A 7932-nucleotide genomic window follows, 5' to 3' on the forward strand; every position below is an offset into this window, starting at 1 on the left:
CCACAACAAACAAATTTAAAAAAGTGAAGAGGGTCTGAATAATCTCTGAAAGCAATATATGTGAAATAACCCACCCATCCTTTAATTTAAATACCTCTTATCTCGATGGTCCCCCACATTGTCCCACACAAATGTAGCCTTTGTCTGGCCCTGGGATCTGGTCTGTTCATACTCCACATGTAGAGTCATTTTATTCTCATACATTGGTTCCAGTGCTAAAAATGCATTTGTCAGGTGAATGTAGTTCATTTGAGTTTAGTGGGAGATTTCTGACTAGAAAAAAAAGGCCTCAGTGTTAGTTTTAACATTGCAGATCCTCAGATTCCCCTTTTTTTTAGTTCCTATCGACCACGTTTGCTCCTTCCTGTTTGGTGTTTGTTGATGTTCACATCATGGAGCATCACTGTTTGCCAGAAATTACAATAAAAGTCAAAGTGTTTGATTTTTATTGAAGGTGGAGGGGGGGGTTATGACGTCCATAACTGATGGCGCCATTAGGAAATCCTAAAAAGCTGACATTTTTCTCCAACACTGGGAATGATCTCCATCATTTAACCAGTTTGAAAGTCCCTGTTGAAAGGTTTTCAGCATTTATTATTTTTATTGAAGGAGTCTACAGACATTAGAGAGGGTACGGTGTAATTTACCATCAAATTTAAGTCTGTTAAAGGAGAAACCCCCTCTGATAGAGACTTTGAGGTGACACTGTGGCTCCAGCTGTTTCAGAGCAAACAGAAGCAGAAATCAGTGTAATAAAAGGACATAGAGGTGTGTTTGAGGATCAATCCTGGTATTGATCCGATGACCGTTAGCATGAGAAAAAACAGCCGGCAGCTCTCACAGCTGATTAGAGCTCATTAGGGAAGTCAGAAATCCAATAATTTTCTCAACATCTCAGGAAGCCGCTGCTGGAAAATACGATTCCAGACTGAACGTGTTGACACGGTAAATAATCAGAGAAATCGAACCTGAGCGAGAGTGGAAACCACAGGGGGGTTCAAAAGGAGGAGAGCGGACCCCAAACAGCCAGTCTTCGTTGGATCTGTGAGCGGGAGCCGTCCAGGTGAGCCTCTGTTATTTTACTGCTTTTATTTATTACAGACTCGTTACAGTTGATTAAGCTGGGTTTGACTCGTTTTACACCCAGAGAGAAAAATTCTGCTTAAGAAATGTTAGAACACGAGGAAAGGTTTGACTTTAGTTCCAGTCTGCTCTGCTCTTTAATATGATCCATGTTTCTGTGACTGTTTCACTCCTGCAAAAATGTAAAAGTTAAGATTTTAAAAGAAAGGGTGGTGGTTAAACTCCATGTTTAATTTTTTTCTGATTTATCCTTTTTAAATCTTTTACATTAAACCTTGACTTTTTATTATCAAGCTGGAAAGACTGGTTTTAAAAATGATGGGATTTCCACAGGATGTTATCTCTTATGGTCTCAATTTTAATACTTTCTATTCAAGTAGATGGGATATTTTTACATTTAATATTTGATGTAAAATATTTTTAGATAATCATCAATCATTACCACATTTAAACTGTGAAACCATTAAATTTAACTTAAAAAAAAGATTAAGTTTTCATGCAATGTAAAAAAAATAGCCCTGATTTAGCCATCAAATATAAACTTCTAAAGCTTAATCTAACATCTATAAAAATATTTTAAATACATTTGAAGATTAAATACAATAAAATATAACAGATGATTAAGTCATATTATTACATCTATAAAAGTGATTCACTTTATTTTGATTAAAAACATGAATCATGAATAAACTGAAAATAATCATAAAAAAATGTTCACAAGTTGTTTTCAAAATGTTTTTCATTATTTTTGTGTTATTTTAACAAAACAGACTTTAAAAAAACCCATCATTGTTATTGGGCTGTTAAATGGTTAAAAATGTAACCCACAGAGGGTATAAAAGACATTTTGCAGCTTTTTTGGCTCATTCGTTTTTATTATTATTTTTTTGTCTATAAATACCAAATACAACTAAATATAGCATGTATTTGTAGGTTAAGTTTTGTTCTATGGTTTGTTTTTTGTTTTTTGTTTTTTTTTACACCAGAACCTGTTGCATGCCAATAGTAAGCTCTGTCATTTTTTAAATTATTTTTTATTTTATTTAGTTTTAATTTAATTTAATTTAATATTATTTATTTATTTATTTATTTCAATCAGGATGCTGCTGACCAAAAAATGTCTCATTAAAACCACAGTTTTTGATCCAACAGCCATCACAGTAAAAAAAAAAAAAAAAAAAAAAAAAAAAAAGAAAATAATTAAACATGTATTTTGTGGAATCAGTTTTTCATTTAAAAGTTGTTGCTTTTTCTTGTCACCAAATATCAACCATTTTCCATATTTGGCATGAAGGTAAATTGCATGCTTTTTCACGTAAACTCTTCTATTAACAGGTTATTAATATCTTACAAATAAAAAAAAACTTGGTATGCATAAAAATCAAAGTTAATTCTCATTGTTTACACATTCAAGGCTGTGATAATTGTCTTCAAAGAATTTGCACAAAGTATATAGAACAATTTTTTACAAACAGCAGAGGTTTTGCACTTAAACTGGCATTTTAAGGGTTATATTCACAGAATACTTAAATAATATTTGATATTAAATGACCAAATCTGGCTTTGCTTTTTTAAATTGATGTGAAAAAAGTTGGGAAAAAAATAATATGTGATTTATGTATGCTGCCATTTTTAGTAACAAATACCCTGATTTTAAACTTTTCTTTACATCATCTGAGGGTTTATCTCTCTTTATGTTGCATTTTGAAATTCAGATACTTCAGATGTAAAATTGTTTTTGTCATTTTTTAATCTTTTGACCTGTTAAAAACTAAAGTTATCGATGATCTATTTAGAATAGAATAGAATAGAATAGAATAGATGTTCATTTCCATTCGCACAGGTACAGGACAGTGCAGGTAAATTGGAATTTTTTTCTGCATTGCTTTTTGAGTCAGCTCTACTAAAAACGAAATATATAAAAATAAAAAGAAGACTTGTGATATAAATTAATTTTTATTACCAAAATAAACAAGTAATACAAAAACAACCTTATAAATATGAAAAAAAAGTAAATAAAAAATAAAGTTAAAGAATGAAAGGTAAGATAGATATTTGCTTACAGACCTGCTTTTATTCTGAAATTAGAAACATACTTCAACTAGAGTACAACAGGATTCTAAGATAAAGATCACCCTAACAAATAATGTTACAAATATTAAAGTGTTATCCCAGTAATGTTTCTTTAATAAGCTTTGACTAACTGTGTTTAGTTTTAGGGGTTTGGAAATCTTCATCCTCTTCCTCATCCTCACCATGATGCCGTCAATCAGTGTGACCCAGATTTTCCTGATGTTCGCCCTCATCCATCTCGTCACATCACTTCCTGTCAGGTACCTGAACACACCTCACAGATATGCCGAAAAATCGTGTTTATCAATATCACTAAAAGTGGTCTCTTTATGGTAAAAACAGCATTAAAAAAAGTTGTTAGCACTAAACACTGTTAGCTGTGTGACAGACCAATCCTCTCAGTCTCTTCTAGAGTCACAGTTTTATTAATATTTCTCATTATCAATTGTTGAATTTGTTAAAATGTTTCTGTTTCTTTCTTTCTTTCTTCCTCTTCCTAAATTCAGGGAAGAAGATGAACTGGAGAGTTTCCTGACTCAGATCAAACCCCTGAACGCACCGTGGTCTCTGTCAGAGCTGAGCTCAGCCGACGGTCTGCTGGAGGCCAGACTCAGGTGAGTTTGAAGTCAGGTGAGGTTACACCAGAGGAAGACGAAGAGACAGACAACACTAACAGACACTGTAGAAAAGAATGTTGTTATACACTTTCCTGCAGCTCGAACAGGCAGAGATCCTACCTGTGAGCCTGAGATTTCTTTCTAAAGCAGTTATTTGTGATATCACATTCATGAAGATTATACTAAATAAAAACGAAAAGATAACAGCTAAGCATGCATCCAAACAATTCCCTGAATCTTCTGCTCCTCCTAACTTTCATTTAACCAGCTTTCTTTTCTAGAGCAGGCCAGTGAAGGTGATGATATCTAACCGATGACTGAACGGTTTGTTTTTCAGGCACTTGCTTTCAGCAGGTCTGGACCGCAGGAGGCAGCTGGGAGACATCGAGTTCTCCAACAGATACGCAGAGTTCCTGCGCTCTAAAGCCAAACAAAGCTCCATCTGTGCCTTCCTGCGCCGCATACAGGGCGTCAAGAAGAGGTGAGAGACTTTACACAACAAAGAGAGAATTTATAAGACATTTAATGCTGGTACAACTGTGATAAAACTGTAGACTGTATAAAATATAGACCTAGTCTCAGTGATGTCAATAAAATACTCTCAAACCAGCCTAAAAGCAACAAAGATATGGAAAAGAGGAAGAGCTGAGACCGTCAGCAAACAGCTCTAGCCTTTCAGTCAACATAGCTGCAAATTTAAGCAGAAGTCTTGGCTTTTAGGTAATCAAATCAGATGTCATGAAATCCGCATTACAGGCCAATCAGGGCGACAAGGCAAAATGAGGAAGTAAACATGTAAAGCTCTAGTTCTCACCTGAGTTTGACAGACAAGCGCCGCCATAGTTGATGAAGCTTGTTGGTGGATAAAACTCATGCCAAGGCCGGTCAGGAGAAGTGCTACCCTTACCCAGAAGAAATGAACTCTACGGCAATGTTTTCCTCAGATGATGCTGTTGGTTAGAGGGATAAGTTTGAATTATATTAATTTTCAATATTTAAGAACTAAAATATTTCCAACATAAAATTTCACCCATCTAGTAGTAACCCTTTTTTCGAGGGTCAAATTACGATGTCACGATGATATAAACTGAATTTATTACCTCCGCCAAGGAGGTTATGTGATGGGGGGGGGGTTGTTTGTTTGTTTGTCTGTTGGCAACATAACTCAAAATTCATGGACAGATTTTCAGGAAATTTTCAGGAAATGTCAGAAATGGCATAAGGAAGAACTGATTAGATTTTGTGACTGATCCGGATCACCCTCTGGATCTAGGAATTTTTTAAAGGATTCTTTACTATTGGGAGATAGGGCTAATGGCAGAGGTCTGTGCTGTTACCACTTTACACCAGGAGATGGCGGAAATGAGTAACTTATGCAAAGTTTTGGAGTTTATAGAGTGAGAGAGAGTTGGAGCGTAATAGAGAGAAAGACAGCGAATTTTAGCGAGAATACTCACAATACTGGGAGGAATAGAGGAATATTCACCCTCTGCCATGGCTTCCACATGTAGCGAAGCCAATGCTTTGCCTCACTGTGTCTCCACCCCACCGAGTAATCGGCGAATTACATTTTGGGAGTGATCCGGATCACCGTCTGGATCCAGGGATGTTTTTAAAGGATCCGTCACTATTGGGAGATAGGGCTAATGGCGGAGGGCTGTGCTCTCTGAGTGCTTTTCTAGTTTAGATATGATTTATTTTTATTTCAACAAAAAAAAAAATACTGCAGTTTTAATGGGGCACAAGTCCCGTGGCGTATTTACCTACAGCTCTCATCAGGTGGTAAAAATGTCTTTATGATTAAACATTTAATCCTGATCCAGACCAGTGGTAATTTTTTCAACTAAAACTATGACTAAAAATGTTTGTCGACAGCCTTATTTTCCATGACAAAAACTTGACTAAGACTAACAAACATAGATCTGTTATGACTAAAACTGACAAAAACTAAGTTTAGTTTTTGTCAAGTTGACTAAAACTATACTAAAATGTAACGCTGTTTTCATCAGACATTCATAATCCCTGATATTTTTCTACTGGTGGTAAATCTATCAAAAAACAATGCAGCTGTAGTTCTTCTGTCTCTCAGCTGTAGAAAGCAGGGACCCCAGGTTTAGCAGGGTACTTAAACACACTACCATGACTTGGTACCAGATTTAGGCAAGAAAATAAATGCTTGGACTAAAAGTGAAGAATAAAATGTAAGGACTTTTTATGGACTAAAACTAGACTTAAATGTTTTGAGTTTTCGAGGACTAAAACTAATATGGGTAGAAAGACTAAAATGTGACTAAAACTAAAATACATTTCATTTAAAGACTAAAACTAAGACTAAAATGAAAAATAGCTGCCAAACTTAACACTGATCCAGATACAGGATGTCCTGCTTGAGTGGTCTGTTTGTTGCGTTGAGGAGCAGCACTAAAAGGCGTCTGAAATTATGCACAGACATGGCGCGTTCATCGCACCTGAAGGAATGTCGGGGATTCCGATAGAATGGGCACACAACAAAACAAAAGTCAGGGCTCCTAAGTGCTTAAATGTTTTTAATCATTACAAAATAATCCGGCCAGCAGGACGTTTCATTGGAGCAAATCCGGCTTCAACCCAAAATAAGCCAAAATACCTGGCAGTCTCTATGACTAAAGGTGAATTTCCTGAGTGTAACTGTGCACATAATGATCTTTGTCCTCTAGTTTGATTACACTAACATAGGACCAAGAGAACTGTTTGTAACTGAGGGAACATGGTTTTTAAGTGTTTCACCATCTGTGTTTTTGTCCTCAGTGGGGTCGGAGGAGACTATGAGAGAGTCAACCAGCTGCTCAGACAGTACATGTGTCCAGCTGTCTTCAACAACTGGCCCTCTGACCTGTAGAGGGCGCTCCACAGCGACATATTAGAGAGAGAAGAACTGATAAAAGGACAAAGACGTCACTTCTGTTCTGAATAAATGCAGCTGTTGTAATATTTGATGATGAAACCCTCTTATCTTTGTTATTAAAACTGGTTTTGTGAAGTATTTATGGTGTTTAGTGTGTGTTTTAATGACTGAATGAGATGTTTATAACTGCTCACATGTTATATCCATCCATTTTCTATACAAGTTATCCTACTCAGAGTTGTGGGGTGCCAGGGTTTATCCCAGCTAACACTGGGAGTGAGGTAGGGTCCTGGATTGGTCACCAGGGGATGACATGTAGAGAAAAACATTCACTCTACAAGCTGTGGGCAATTTAGAGTCACTAATTAACCTAACAACAAGGTTGGGCAGCTGTAGTACCTGGAAAGAGCAGACACATACACAGAGAGAACATGGAAAGACTGCTGTCTGACTGGGATTCAGACCAGGAACCTTCCTGCTGTGGGACACCACTAACTACTGAATAAAAACATGCAGCTAGGGTGTCAGTCACTCAAAAAAAGAAAATAATAAAAGATTATTGATGGGATTATGGGTAAAAAATATGGATGTATCAAGAGGAGGACAATATGGACTGGCTCTCTTTCAGAGAGGTCTTATAAATTATGCATGTGATAATGTAAATAAAATAGAATGTATATGAAAAAAAATAAGGATATAAAGATAAGGAGCATGTTCTCTCCTCTTGGTAGGTGTCGGGGTGCACATCATTAGCGTCAGGTTAGGTTGAAATATGGGTTTATAAGATTTACATACCTGCAACAAGTGTCCAGTCTTCAGCTACATTATGTACATATCTTATGTAGCTAATGTAGCTTTGTAAGCTTTAGCAAAATTAGCAATGTAGCTATTTTCAGTGAATCAAATATGGGTTAATAAGATTTGCCAAACTGTTGAAAGTGTCCAGTCTTCAGCTACATTATGTACATATCTTATGTAGCTAATGTAGCTTTGTAAACTTTAGCTACATTAGCTATGCAGCTATCTACAGTGATTAAATATGGGTTTATAAGATTTGCCTAACTGTTGAAAGTGTCCAGTCTTCAGCTGCATTATGTATGTCACTTATGTAGCTAATGTAGCTTTGTTAGCTTTAGCTAAAATAGCAACGTAGCTAGTTTCAGTGAAACAAATACAGGTTTATAAGACTTGCATAAATGTAAAAAGTGTACAGTCTTCAGCTACATTATGTGCATACCCTATGTAGCTAATGAAGGGTTTTTTTAGCCATTGCTA

The sequence above is a fragment of the Cheilinus undulatus genome, linkage group 9 (assembly GCF_018320785.1).
Source record: "Cheilinus undulatus linkage group 9, ASM1832078v1, whole genome shotgun sequence".
Lineage (NCBI taxonomy): Eukaryota > Metazoa > Chordata > Actinopteri > Labriformes > Labridae > Cheilinus > Cheilinus undulatus.